Source organism: Heteronotia binoei, chromosome 9 (genome assembly GCF_032191835.1).
Source record: "Heteronotia binoei isolate CCM8104 ecotype False Entrance Well chromosome 9, APGP_CSIRO_Hbin_v1, whole genome shotgun sequence".
NCBI classification, from domain to species: domain Eukaryota; kingdom Metazoa; phylum Chordata; class Lepidosauria; order Squamata; family Gekkonidae; genus Heteronotia; species Heteronotia binoei.
The window spans coordinates 66,944,741-66,960,218 of record NC_083231.1 but is presented as its reverse complement, the minus strand read 5'-3'; positions in this window follow the sequence as shown (position 1 = coordinate 66,960,218).

Here is a 15,478-nt window from a genome sequence, read left to right as displayed (position 1 = left end):
GCTGCCTCATTGCCTTCCTTAGCATTTCCTAATTATTTTCACTGCCACCAAAGGCTCTTCCTTTAGATTTCTTAACTGAACCTAAGAACAGAATGTCTTAAATATACTTGCTAGAACGATAGAGTAGTCAGAACGATCAATACCCCATGGTAAAAAGGGATCCTTTACTCTAAATAGTTTTCACTTAAACATAAATAGTGTTTATTTAGTAGTAAAGCAGCATAATGGTTTCACCATGATTCATAAGAGTGACTGTTTCAGATAAGTACATAAGTGTAATGGTTTCAGATAGGTAAAGGTCTTCCTTCTCTAAAGTTCCTTAATTAGACCTAGGTATAAAAACTTATTTTCCTTACTTTGTTACACAAAGAGGCATTATCTTAAGTTGAGGGAATTAGTTTAGGAGACTGTGTGAGAGGAAGAGCAACCACCTATGTATACCAGGACTTTTCCTACTTAGAGCTCTGAAAATAAATGAGACAGATGTTCAACTAGAAAGTTTTCATTAAAAAGAAAATGAAAATAAATTAAAAAACACATACATATACTTAAACACAATGAAGAACTAAGAAAAACAGGGAGGAAGGGGAGAGATTTTTAGGAAAGGGCAATAATTAACAATATTGAAGAGGTCCACAGAAGCAGCAGTCAAAGAGTAAAACATTCAGTGTTTTGGAAAGTGAAAGAGTAAACCTACAGCCAAGTGGTCATGTAAGGAAGGGTCCAAAGCACAAACACACTGCAAAACATACCCTGAGGCAGGTTGACACACTTGCCAGAAAACAATAACATAATGGTTTATCAGTGACTTCTACACAGGCTTCCTCCCCTCGCACACACACTTACTACTTAGTTCTAGTGACTTCCATAGAGGCTTACATAGAGGCTGAGTCCTATAATTTTTTTAATGGCTTGATACATTTTGTGAAAAATTCTTGTTATCAGTTACCACCTTATTGTGCCGATAAGGAACTCCCTACACGTTTGAAGAATTTTTGACTAGGTTAAAGGCTTTGCTGAAACGAGGAACAATTGGCACCCATTCCCAGTGCTAAATAGCTGAAACTTGAAGCCTCAAGTGGCAGGCACAATTTTCTGTGGAATTGGGTTTTGGACTGTAATAAATACAGTAGGCATTTTGTTAAATTGTTACATATTGTTATGCTTTGTGGTACTCCATGGTGTATAATTGTTTGAATGGAGTTCTGTGTTCATAATGAATAATTGATATTAAGTTGCACTAAATATTTTATTAACAATAATATCTAATACAATTATTACAATATTCATATAAGAATTTGACTTGGTTGGTTAATTCTGGTCTTATTCACAATGGTTTTGTTTTGTATTTAGTTACCAACTGTGCTTTTCATCCAGGTCCTGTGGGATTTGGTCCAGTTCTGCAGGGCCTGCAAAACAGAGGTGTTCCACTATGCCTATGGCTGAGGCAGCAATGGTCTGGCTCAGGACTGGCTTCTCTTTTTTTCCCTTCCCCCCGTTTCTGGGTTGTAGAAGAAGATGATGATATTGGATTTATATCCCACCCTATACTCTGATCTCAGAGCGGTCACAATCTCCTTTACCTAACCCCTCCCCCCCCACAACAGACACCCTGTGAGGTAGGTGGGGTTGAGAGGGCTCTCACAGCAGCTGCCCTTTCAAGGATAACTCCTGTGAAAGCTATGGCTGACCCAAGGCCATTCCATCAGGTGCAAGTGAAGGAGTTGGGAATCAAACCCAATTCTCCCAGATCAGAGTTCGCTCATTTAACCACTACACCAAACTGGCTCTCTAATTTTCTCATCTGCCGAACTGTGGGATATTTTCCCCTGGATAAGGGAAACTAAGTTGTGCTCATTTATGTGCCATGGAGTATTAGTATTACTGTAATATATATATATATATATATATATATATATATATATATATATATATATATATATATATATATATATATATATATATATATATATATATATTTGTATTTATATTGTTTGATTAATGTTATTACTAGCTCGAAGCCGTGTTGTACAGGGGAGGAAGGGCTATAAATCCAATAACAGCAACATAATTTGGAACGGTGAAGCATTTCCTCAGGGGAAGGAAAGGAGGGAAAGTTGAATACAGATGGGTTCTAAAGAAGCATCAAAAGGGAAGAAATCTGGGTTTTCTGGAAAGAAAAAGAGAAATGGGGTGGGGAACAGGAAAATGAGATATCCCCTACAAATCTTTGGAGGTTTCCCACTTGCAGTACTGAATCCTTATGTTATAATGCTAGTCATGGTGCAATTTAAAAAAAAAAAAAAACATTCTCTGGAAGTCTTTTTTGGATAAGCGTTTTATAATGCAAGATCAAAGCCTGAATTTTGTCACTCCTTGGTAGTTTAAAGGAAATAGGAAGCTTTTGTATATTCTTCTGTGGAAAATGATGGAAATAGTTATTTTAACCCCAGGAAGGACTGGTAAGCAAACATGTCAGATTCCTTACATTGCATTAGATATGATATTCACAGTACATTCTAAAAGACTTGCATATGTCACAACAATCCCATCTTACTGTCAAAGAATGCCTGCTGAGACAACATACCACAATGTCATGACTAAATAAAACAATGTCAGAGCAAACCTATGGGGACCTTCTCTCATTGCAGGAAATTATTATGACAAAATTACTCTGCCAAAATTCTGAGAACAGTAGTAAGCAAACAGAGCATCATCTTCCTGTACCATTCATTAGCAGTGTAGTGAGTGTACATATTCAAACAACCCTTATTTTCAAAGCTATTTCACTCGCACATCCATGCACAGTTCATGACAGAATGATTTTTATGCCTTTGTGTCTCCCTGCCAAACCTGCTTTGTATCTCTGATTGCCCCCCAAGTTGGAATGAAGAGTTGGACACAAGGTATTGGTATAACTAAGGGCCATTTTATTACGTATAATAATAAAAGGCAAGGGTAACCATAACTGCGGCCTGGTCAGGGCCAGGGGTCTCAACAGACCACTCCCCTGCCATTAGTGGGTGAGAGACCCAGCCCCCAGCCGGAGCTGTGTGGCACAGCTCCCGCCAGGCCGGCCCAGCAAGGGGACAAGCCCCAGAGGGCCCAATCACCAGACACACATCTCAATGTAAGGCACCTTCTAGTTGAGCCTCCAGGACGTTCTGCATTCTCACACCCCAGGTAATCAAACCCAAAGGTTGATCCTGCCAGACGCCTAACTTCCCCAAAGGGGGATGCTTTCTGGTCCTCTCCTAGCCACATAGTACCATAAACCTGGTAAAAACCTGCCAAACTAAAGTGACCAAGTAACAGCACTTCCTTATAGCCAAATCCACAATCCACTGACCTGCTATGTAGGGTAGGTGAAAAAACACCTCAGCAAACAGCCAATCAGCTGGAGGGCAAAAAATTCCTACCCGGCCCCTCAAACCATGAGGCGACCAGCACTTGCCTACATAACAAACAGGGCAGGCGGGAGGGCCGATCTTCTGCCAAAGACTGAGATTACTATGGCAAAGCCCCGCCCCCTCTTAAGCACCTCCAAACGGGCCGCAAAAGTCCTCCCTTCCCTTCCAAGGAGGCAAATACGCGTTGCTGCTGCTGCTAGAAATGGATTACCTGATATCAGAGTTTAGATTAAACACCCAGAAACTCTGGGTTTGAGGTAGATGTACCAAATTTGCAATGTAGCTGCTAAAGCTATTCCCCAAAACAACCTATTTATTCATTCCAAGGGAACTTCTTTCTTTTTAAATGCTTGAAAAAAATGGAGAACAATATCATTTATTAAAACCTGTCACATTGTGGTGGGGGGGGAGTTGAAACAGACAGCTTATGATGGCTTGCCTGTTTATTAGGCAAACAGGTTGCTTTAAGCAGCAGATTTGGGGCACTCAATTGGCAGCAAATTGTTATTTAACTATTATTATGTTTGCTATAGAGCAATGCTTCTTATGGATTTTCTACTTTAGACAGTAAAGGGGAGCAATGACTACAAACATGAATTAAAATACAGAGGGGGATGATTTTTCAGCAATCTTGTTGGTCCTATAAGAGATCTAGATGGGGAGCACAGATTTGGTTATAAAATCTGATCTAACAAGATTTAGCAGTATCCAGAAGTAAAAATGTCTTGGATTGTAAATTATACTGGGTAATAGACTCTTCTGGGAAAGAGTGGAAATATCCTTTTTATCATATGGAGATATGCAGCTACATGTGGTTTTATCTGGAAGGACAGAGACATCTATTTGCTGAGCATTTTTTTCTTTACACAACAGATACAGTTACCCCCACCATCTCATTGTTTCCTCTTTTCAGATAATTGGCAGGGGGAAAAGAAATACTAGCAGCTTCTACATGACAAGACAAATAAAATCATCCACAAATAACCTATAAGGCCTTAAAGTAACACATAGGCATATCTGTCAGTGCCTGAGAAGATACTGTCCCAGAGGAATGACTAATGATGAAAATCAGCTGATATGTCCCAAAGAGATTATAAATCCTTTGGGGAAGGAACTGTCTTCCTCCTGTGACTTGCAGAATGCTGACCTTAATATCTTCTATTTATAGGGGAGAATAAACCATGAAGGAACAAGTAGTTTTTATTACCCTCAACAAGCTGGGTCACCAACAGTGATAGGTGATGTAGCAATTCTGGCAGACTTCTAGCTTCTACCACTGAAATGGAAGTGGGATCTTGTGCCATTATTAGACTGTTTTAGAAGGCAATGGTGAAATCACATGAGGTGCTATTTCACATAGGTAAGTAACTGCTGCATGGATGAGCAGTGCCATTCATAAGAGCTGCGATCTACTAAGCATCTATGTACCGGAAAGGTCCTTCCTTCACATGAACGTCTGATGTCCTTTTTTCTGATTCCAGCTTCTACTGTCCTAGTCTCCACTCCAGTGCTCTGTAGTGGAAGCTGGTACTTAAGCAGTCAACCATAACATGAAGCTGCACTGATCATCAACTTTTTAAATGGGCCTAACAATGGTTCACTCTGCAGGAATCAGCAAGTAAAACTTTCCAGGATGCCATTGTAGGCACAATTACCAATTAATTGCTTCAGATAAAACAGTTGTAAAGACAGTAAGTCAGGGCAGTTCCCCCTCCCCATCAGTCAACTGGCAAGCCTACCAACAAGGTGCTAACAGGAGAATATAAGAATAGTCATGCTGGATCAGTCCATCATTCTGTTCACACAGTGGCCAGACAGCAGTCTGTAGAAAGCCCGCAGGCAGGATGACTGCAACAGGATCCTCTTATTTGTGCTCCCCAGCAATTAATATAAAGAGGAGAATCCTATGCAGAGTTATTTCACTGCAAGCCTATTGATTTTGGTGGGTTTTGATAGAAGTAACTCTGTACTGGATTGCACTGTAACAGTCTCAACTGACTATTATAAAATAACTTCACCTACTATTTAATGTTACGCTTAGTTGTACTTATTGAGAGTTCCAAGTCATGAAGCAGCTAGATTAGAGACCAGCATTTGTTTATCATATGGCAGGATTACACACAGCAGCACCTTAGAGACCAACAAGATCTTGGAGTTGTAAGCTTTTGAGAATCAAAGCTCCCTTCTTCAGATACCTGACTAAGGGAACTTTGACTCATGAGAGCTTTGACTCTTGATAACTTAAACTCTGAAAATCTTATTCGGCTGTAGGGTGCTACTGGACCTGAATCCTTCCATTCTAGTCAGACCAACACAGCTATCCTCTGAAACAAAATTGTGATGATACTACATGTCTATACATCCTGGCAAGCTAATCTCACCAACTAAGCTTGTGGAGGGAGCCTGGAAGAGAAACCAGGTAAGACAGAATATGCATTTTATTTTAATACTGTTATAGGTCATCTCCCAGCCTTAAAAGTCCTCCAAGTTATCTAACAATATACGGCAAAATTTACAAGAAAACTACTATCACTTTAATGTTCCAGCTATGAAACACCTGGTACAGTAAAACCTATAGGTGCCTACTCTAAACACTCTACGGTTTATAATTATTGCAACATGTTTAGGAGTCCTTGCCATGGTAACAGATTACCACAGATCTATGTGATCCAGACTACGATTGTTCAGAAATCAGAAAATGAAGGGGGGCACTAAACACAGATCACATATGCAGAACCAAGCTACAGATCACAGGTCAAGAAAAACATGGCCAGGCATAGATTGTAAAGAATTAAGGATGTAGAAGACACCCATTTTAGAGATGGAACATTTCTGGTTTTTTATCTAGGCAGGGCTCATACAAACACATGTAACACTTTTTTAAACTCTAAAATCAGATGCTGAGTACAAGAAACTAGGAAGTCTTGTTCCTTCATTTCCTATTTGTAAGTTTACCAAAGGCAATCTGCAGGCCACAACAGCAAACAGTTCAGGAGTAGATGGAGACAAGTGAATTGCCTATGGTCACAAGTCAGAGGAGAGACTGATACATGGTGGCAAAGTACTTCATTCACCCGACAGTATTCCACTTATGCTTTGATTGTACACTGTGTGGTCTTTTTCCAGTTTTAATAGATTTTAATATATGTTTTTAATATGTATGATTCTAATCTGTTAGTTGCCTTGATGGCCCTGATAAACACAGAAATATGGGGTATGAATTATGTAAATAAGTAAATAACTGGGGGAAATTTGATAAAAAACTATCAGGAAAGGGGAATCATTGAAGGAACGTCAGACAAAACAAAAATGTCTTTACTTGCTTGCAGAAGACAACAACAGAAGGAGACAGGTGAGTGTCTCTGGGTGCAGAGTTCCAGAATTTGGGTGCCATAATAATAAAGAAGGCCCAGGTTGCTATCTGTCTAATCTCAGAAGGTGGGGAATATGAAGCAGGGCCTCAGAATATGACTCTAGGTGTTAGGTAGGCTATCATGGGATGGCTGGCTTTCAGGTCTACTGGTCCCAAGCCATGTACAGCTTTAAATGTCAACACCAGCATCTTGAATTGTGCCCAAACACAGACTGGGAGCCAATGTAGATGGGCCAAAACTGGAATGATATGCTCCCTGTGACCCATTCCAATTAATGTCCTCTCTGCAGAAATGAAGTTTCCGAACACTTTTAAAAGGCATTTTAGTAACCTAATCTAGATGTGACTAGATGGTACCACATTGGCTGGATCTTTTCTGTCCAGGAAATTTAAATTTTAAAAATTAAGGTTTATTGAAAGATCTGAGTTTCATATTACCTTTTACCAGAATTAATAACTAAAGAATGAATTTTGTCTTAGACAGTATTAAATACACATGATATTACATTGCATATAAATAAAATATAATGCTACTTTTTAGTTTATTCATGAGCCTCTTTGCCAATATGAAACAAAATATCACAGTTAGAATCTTTAATCAACATTCATATTAGATGTATATGTGCAAAACATAAATGAATGTATAATCAAATTAATCTAACCTTGTATATAAGAAAGTCAGTGTTTGCAGTCCTGGCTACATTAAAATCAACTGAAAAACCGCCCGGAAGCATTCTGACTTAGTTTGCAAACACAGCATAGAACCAGAAATCAATGGAATGCTGAAATTGTACTTGCTTCTTTAATATTTAATAGATTATCGAAAACATTTGCTCCATATCCAACATCACTTATATGAAGATTTCAAATAAACATGGATAGTTCACCTAAAGTTAGCTATCTGAAAGTTTCAAACATTTTAACAGGTGAAAGTTTGAAATCTTTGAACAAATATGTACTAAATTCCAGCTATATTGTTTTCCATATTATTGAGGAAAATAACATGCTGATGGAAGGAATGTTTTTGCCTTATTTTGAGGAAATGTCAGTTTTTCAATTCATGAAATTCTGTGAAATGAAATCACTCCATAGGTCTGAAGGAAAGGGATTATCAGTCTAGTTAATTTCCAGGCATCATTCTATCTAATAGGAGGTTAATGAGGAAATATAGGAACTCTGTTTATTTACTATTAAATTTGTTTACTATTAAGTATTCATGGAGAAATCCTTGGGAAACTGGCTATATCCTTGTATTTACAGTCACTGAAGTTTCAGCAGAAAGATTCAGGTTGCATTTCAGTAGAAATGTGGAGTTGATCAGTGTTGGGTTAGTTGGGCTGGAATTGAGTGGAAAACTATCCATATCCTAATATATATGGAATATATCTTAGTCTGAGAGTCCTCAAAAACAATTATTTAAACAATAATATGCAATGAAATTTGCACAAGTAGGTATCATAAACAATCTGGAATGTGTATTAATAGTCAGTAATAGTCAGTAATATTTCCATGTAGCATCAGCTGGAAAAAAATTCCCCCTGTGATTAAATCTGCCTTAGTTATTGCTGGAGCCAAGAGACATATCATTCATTGATTCCGTTGTGCAGATTCTATTATTTGTGCGTTGCTGTGGCTGAGGACAGCAACGGTTTGCCATCTGGCTGGCACCTTCCATTTTCCAGTCCCTCCAGATGTTTTGTACGCTCTCTCCCCCCTCACTTCTGATGATGCCCTGGTGGTCTAGAAATGTAGATAAAAAACCATAGAGTGTCATGTGAGCTCTTTAAAGATTTTTAAAATTGAAATTGTTATGTTGGTTTTTAACTTGTATGTTGTTTTTATAATGTTTTACATCACCCAGAGCCCAATGTAAGCCAGGATAGGGTGATTAATCAAGTGCAATACATCATCCTCATCCTCTTCTTTTTCTCCTTCTTCTTCTTCTTATATTATATTGAATTTAATAGTGTACTTGGATTGCTTTAATCTTTGTGTGGCATTGATGGCTGAGATGGCATAGAGGGCACAGTGCCTTTAATGGCCACATGGGGAGGCACAGTTGAGGGCCACAGGCTAGTGACTTAAATATGGCTGGAGGGGCACCAGTTGGAAAGAAGCTGGCTGTTGGGGGCTGGAGTTACTCGACTGGGAGAGGGCACACCTCTGGAGTGGAAAAGCCACCAAGCCTGGTGGGGGTTTTACCCAGAACTGATAGGTGCTGGTTCAAAGCTTGTGGGGGGGGGTGGTTTAAGGATGGCTGTGGAGAGCAGTTGGGCAGTGCAGGACCAGAGCAATGCATATACCTGAAAACATGAAAGGTGAGGATAACTGTGCGGGTTAGGGAAGGGATAAGAGAGGCAGGTTAAGGCAGTTGGCCCCATACCTGGAGGGCAGCAACTTGGCAACAGTGATCCATGTGATGATCACCTTGAGAATTGACTACTGTAATGCCCTCTACATAGGGCTGCCCTTGACTCAAATTCGGAGGCTGCAGCTGGTGCAAAATACAACAACCAGGGTGCTAATGGAGCTACCTGTATGGGTGCATATTAAACCTGTGCTGGAAGCATTGCACTGGTTGCCTGTGGTGTTATGGATTCGCTTCAAGGTGCTGGTTATAACCTTTAAAGCCCTATATGGCCTGGGACCTGTTTACCTTCGAGACCGCCTTTCCCCATATGTGCCCCAGAGAGCATTTCATTCAGAGCCTCAATATTTTCTCAAGATCTCTGGACCAAAAGAGGCTCAACTGTCTAACACCAGAGCATTTTCAGTAATAGCTCCTGCTCTGTGGAATGCCTTACCTGAAAACATCAGGGCCCTGTAGAACCTGCCACAGGTCCACAGGGTCTGTGAAACAGAGTTATTTAAACTTGTTTTTAGAGGCTGAAGAGAGGTAGCTATTACCCCATGGCCAGGGACAGTCCTCTCACTAGGCAAACTAGGCAGTTGCCTAGGGCACCAGGAGGGTCGGGGTAGAAAATTGGGCTCCCCCACCCCCCTCCCAGTGCCCCAGGCAAGCACCTAGTTTCCCTGCCTCCCCTGCCCTCCGCCATCATTGCCGCCACCCCTCCATTCCCTTCGCCTCCTCCCTGCGGCTCCCCCATGCCTCCCCCCTCCCCGCCATGGCTCTGTGCCCCCCCACGCCTCCCCCCCAACCATGCCTCCTCCTCCTCCCTCCCTTCAGAGTTTAGACCCTTTCCCACCCCGTGGCATTCTCAACACCAGAACCGGCTCTAGCACCGCGTTCCAGCTCTTTAAAGCCCCCCCCCCCTGGCCAAATTTGATAAAATAAAATAAAAAGATTGCTGTGAACTGCCCTCAGAAAACCCTGCTAGCTGTAAAAGTCCTGAACAGAGAGTTTGGTTGCTGCAACCCATACCATGTCCATGTCTTCCTCCCATCAAGTATGGAGAGTCATCTGCAACTGAGCCTTCTGAAGCCATCTGCCCTAGCCTTGTAAGTAGAGTGTGGGAACATGGAATGCAACCTGGAGACTACACTTGTCACTGGACATTAACATTGTTTTTGTGTCTTTGAAGCTATTGTTGCTTTTTTAGCTACCTTGAGTTGGAAGAATTAAAATGAGACATAAATATTTAAAATAAATAGACATTAATATGTTCCCATTTCTTACTAAGCCTCACATTTCCAGGGTTCTGTTTCTTTATACCAGTTTTCAAAATGTTTCACTTTAAATTCTTTAATCACACTGAATTACAAATATAACAAAGGGAGGGGCTATAGAAGGGGTAAAATTAACATTTTGCTTCACATCCTTTGCAAAAAATATTACAGAATTTATGCAAACTGAAATGTATCCATTTTAGACTTTTACTCAGAATTGCTTCTGGTTTATTCTCACAGCATCACCAGCCATTACAGGGAGGAGGGGGGAATCAAGATAGGATGTAATGTTTAATCTTAAATTATGTCTACCTTACAAATAAAGTTAATACAGTTAGTGTTTCACATGAGCTGAAGCAGTGTCAGATCAATTTTGTCCCTTATGATTTCAGCCTCTTGACAGCAAAATTATTACAAACTGCCTGGAGGCATACCTTTTCCTTTAATAACATGCTGAAAATTCAAACCTTCAAGAGTAGTTATTGTTCAGTGGTATTGTAGGAGAAAAGTGGCATATACTTATTAAATTGTCAGAACATTAAAAGTGCATAAATCATAACAAACCTGGTAGCACATTATGCATCAACCAAAGTTTTGCATTTGCAGGAAGGATTGCAGGAGAGAAAAGGGTGGGGGGGGGCATGATAGTGTCAATAAGGCAACTCACAATTGTTGATACATAAAGGAAAGAGGTGGGACAGAATAGTGCAGAGAAAATCGAGAAACCTTTAGAAACATATAACTTCCAAGCTTAAAATAAAATTCAAGAGAATGTGAGAATCATGCTTTTGTTTGTATTAATGTAATCTGTTTACTTTTGGCCAAGAGCTAGCAAGTTGCTACTTTTCCTCCCTGAGTAGTTGAGGAATCTGAATGGCAGACTTATATGCCATCCCATCTAGCCCCCAGTGTGAAATTCATTTTTTTAAACTCATTTTTTTTTATTTTCAAAATATTTCCGTACAAAAAAACAATATTCCAATAATTCAGACATCAGAATATAGAATTAGTTCAGTTCACACTCACGTACATACACATACAACAACAACATAAAAGAAGAGGGGAAAAAAATTCCCAACTTTCAGCTACTCCAAGTCCCACAGCCAAGTTCCTAAGCCTATCATTAGTAGTAACAATCCTACCTTAATACAAAATAAAATTTAGGTATTTCTTTGGCATTTTGTTCTTTTTTGATGCATTTACATTTACATATTCAAAAAAAACCCCACCATCTTTCAACAAAATTTTCTCCTTCCTTGGGATGGTCACTAAAGATAAGTTGAGAGGCTATTTTATCCTGTATAACCATGTCCCACACCTTCTGGAACCACAGGGCTATTGAAGGGACTTTTGCAATTTTCCAAACTTTTGCCAAGAGAATTTTACCTGCCAAGATCAGCAGGGAAATAAGTTCCTTTTTCTGTTTGGAGTAATTATTAGTTGGCCAATAATTAAGTAAAATAGATTCTGGGGTGTGAGGAATGTTTTCATGAACAATTATCTCAATTTTGCTTATCAAGGTATTCCAAAAGACTTGAATTTTCTGGCAAGACCACCAACAGTGGAAAAAGAATACATTTTCACCACAACCTTTCCAACAAAGGGGATTATGACTTTTATTCACATGACTTAAAGAAAGAGGAGTCAAGTACCAACACAAAGGTAATTTAAATTGTTGCAGTTTGAAATTTGTGCATCGGGATTTACAAATTGGAGACATCCAGATCGAGGACCACTGATCTTCTGATAAATTAATAGAGCAATCCTTGCTCCAAGCATTTTGTTGTGCTGAAGCCGATGCCCAATTTTTTTGATTTAATAAATTATATAATTTTGAAATCACACCTCTCATAATTGTATTTTCTTAATGCCAAAAATGTGACATTGTATCTAAACAGTCTGTGAAAACAGTAGTCTAAAGGATAAGACACCTTATATGATTCAAAAGAGGCAATGGAGGCTGAAGAGCAGAATATTGCCCCCCCAGGCGGAATAACGAGACATACACAAAATTGGATTAAAGGGCCACTTTATTAAACACAACGGCAAGGGCAAACATGGGGAAGCAGGTAAAGCCAGGGGTCAACGTGACCACCTCCTAGACCTGAAACTGGGCGAGCCCCCTGAGCCCCGGGTATGAGCCAACTAAACGGCTCAGACCCGGCCGGCCCGGCAACCTGATCACCGCACCTGAGCTCCGCCATCCCCACAGCCTTGCAGCCTAGGATGCGGACACTCACCGCGTGCCGGGATCCCAAGGCTTCCTGGGGCAACCTTGGGCCGTACAGCTTGCAGTTCCCCAGGGAAGCCATGCACCAAAACGGCGCGATGCAACGGGAGCTCACCAATCCCCAAAACATAACCCAACACAAACTGCCAGTGACCGACCTATAACGGCTCCGCCAATCCAATTGCCAGCACCATACATCAGCAGTGCAAGGTAGGCGAAAACACCCCCAGACAAGGCCAAAACGTCTGAGGGCGAAAAATTCCTACCCGGCCCCCTAAAACGAGCGACCAGCCTCTGCCTGCACTGCTTGACGGGTGGGCGGGCGGGCCGACAACCGAAATAAAACTGTGTATACGGAGGCGGGAGCAGCCTTATAAGGCCGCTCCTCGCCCCCACCCTTGGAAAGACCCATTGCCTCTCATCCGCGCGGGGAGGCAATGGGCGGCCCCCAGCCTCAGCGGTCTATGGACCGTCCGAATTATTTTGGAAATGGGACAGAGAAAAAGAAGGATGAAAAACAAAATAAAAACCTTCATTTCTCTTCTATGAAAGAAAACTGACCTCTATGGCTTTTTAACTTCCCACCCTGTAACATTAAGCCCTATCAAGGAATACTCACCAGTGCCACAGCCTGCTTTAAATTATCTGATGGAAATATGGAAATGGGTCTGAAGTGGTAGTTAAGAAGATATGGTGCTGTGGCAGCTCTTTCATGTTAGGCAGCCAATCAGCTGGGGAAAGGATCAGAAATCTGGCAAGAGAATTGTCTAGAAAAGTCTTGATTCAGCTGTGGAGCCCTTGCCCCCATGAACCACAGGGACATCCTGAAGGTTCACAGAGTGTCGACTTTTGCCTTCTAAATCAGTGGAGATGTTATACTGGATGCTTTATGGAAGACAACTGTGTCAATTCACACATCAAAAGGGCAAGATCCATTCAAATCTAGAGTCACAGTTGTAAAGTAGAATATCTAACATGTAGAGGTCCATAAATAATGACCTCAGTCCTGCAAGATTTCTTAATTAGGCAGGACATGGACCTGGCTTTCATGATGGAGACCTGGGTATGAGAGAGCGAGACAGTAGCTCTCTCCCAAGTGACTTTGCCTGGGTTCTCCATCCTTCACCAGGCACGGACCACTGGGCAGGTGGGGAGGGGTGGCTTTTTTTTATATGAAAGGATTGCTCATTCAGGGCACTCCCGCCTCCAAAGCTCATGGGCATGGAGTGTGCTGGCCTGATGTAGGGTGTTGGGGAGAGTTTGGAAATCTGGCTGGTGTACCATCCACCTAACGCACCAGCCACTGCCTTATCATCCCTGATGGAGCCTGTAACAGGCTGGGCACTGGAGCAATCCTCGACTTATTGTCCTGAGTGACTTCAATAGCCATGTCGAGGACCTGGCTTCCACTCAGGTGACTTCCATGGCAGCACTGGGACCTAGTGTCTTTCATGGCAGCACTGGGACTCTCCCAATATGTAACAACACCCATGCATCAGGCTGGGCACATTAGACCTGATCTTTGCGGTGGGAGTTGCAGTGGATCAGATTTCTGCTGATGCAGTGCCATGGTCAGACCACTATGCCCTGAAGGCCTGTGTGGATACTTCACCTCTTCCCCGTTTAGGCAGTGAGCAAGTTTTGGCTCACCCATGAAGCCAGATGGACCCTATGAGGCTTCAAATAGCTTTGCGGGATCCCTGGCCCTCTGGTGACTCGGATGAGCTTGTGGAGATCTGGAATAGCCAGCTCTCTCCAGCCATCAATGAGTTCACTCCCCAATGTCCTCTTCATCCCCGTTCATGATCCACACTGTGGTATACCCCAGAGCTGCGATTGATGAAATGGCTATTAAGACACATAGAGAGGTAGTGCCAGCATACTCGGGACGAAGCTGCGAAACATCTTATAGGTCATTTATGCAGATCTATGAGATGGCAGCCCAGGCCGCAAAGAAGGCTTATTTTGTGTCCCAAATTGCATCTGCGCCCTCGTGCCCAGCCAAATTATTTAGCATAATTCAGTCATTACCACAAAGTAAACCAAATGTTAGTGAATTGGAAATCGGCTATGAGGCTTTTGTGAGGGTTTTTTTGCAGATAAGGTCTTGTTGCTCCGCTGTGACCTCCCCGCCACAATTGATACAGCGAAAGAACTCGAGGCGACGAGCACGTCTTCTGGTCCATTTCTGGATTCCTTCACTCCAGTCAGCCTGGAGGAGATCAACAGGATCCTTTTTGCTGTACGCCCTACTACCTGTGGGTTGGACCCGTGCCCGTCCTGGCTTATAAAAGCTAGCCAGGCAACGCTACATGAACCACTGCAGGCTATTGTCAACAGATCTTTCCCATGCATCTTAAAGAGGCTGTGGTCCGTCCCCTCTTGAAAAAACCATCTGCAGGCCCAGCTATATTGGCAAACTATCAGCCAGTGTCAAACATTCCCTTTTTGGGTAAGGTCATAGAGCAGGTGGTGGTGATCCAGCCACAGGGATTCCTGGATGACACTTGTGCACTGGATCCATTCCAGTCCAGCTTTCAGCCAGGTCACAGGATGGAGATGGTTCTGGTCGCCCTCATGGATGACCTCCTGCACGGTAGCTCAGCTTCTATTAGTTTAGTTTAGTTTAGTTTTAGTTTATTAAATTTATATCCCGCCCTCCCTGCCAAGGCAGGGTCAGGGTGGCTTACAACACTGGTCATAATAACAGTAATAAAATCTAATCTCACATTAGTAATAAAATCAATCAGTTAACAAACAATTTAAAACACTTGGTGCTAATAACATTTTGGTATTATCCAGTTACCCTGGCGTCAATATTTCCTGGATTCCTTCTGC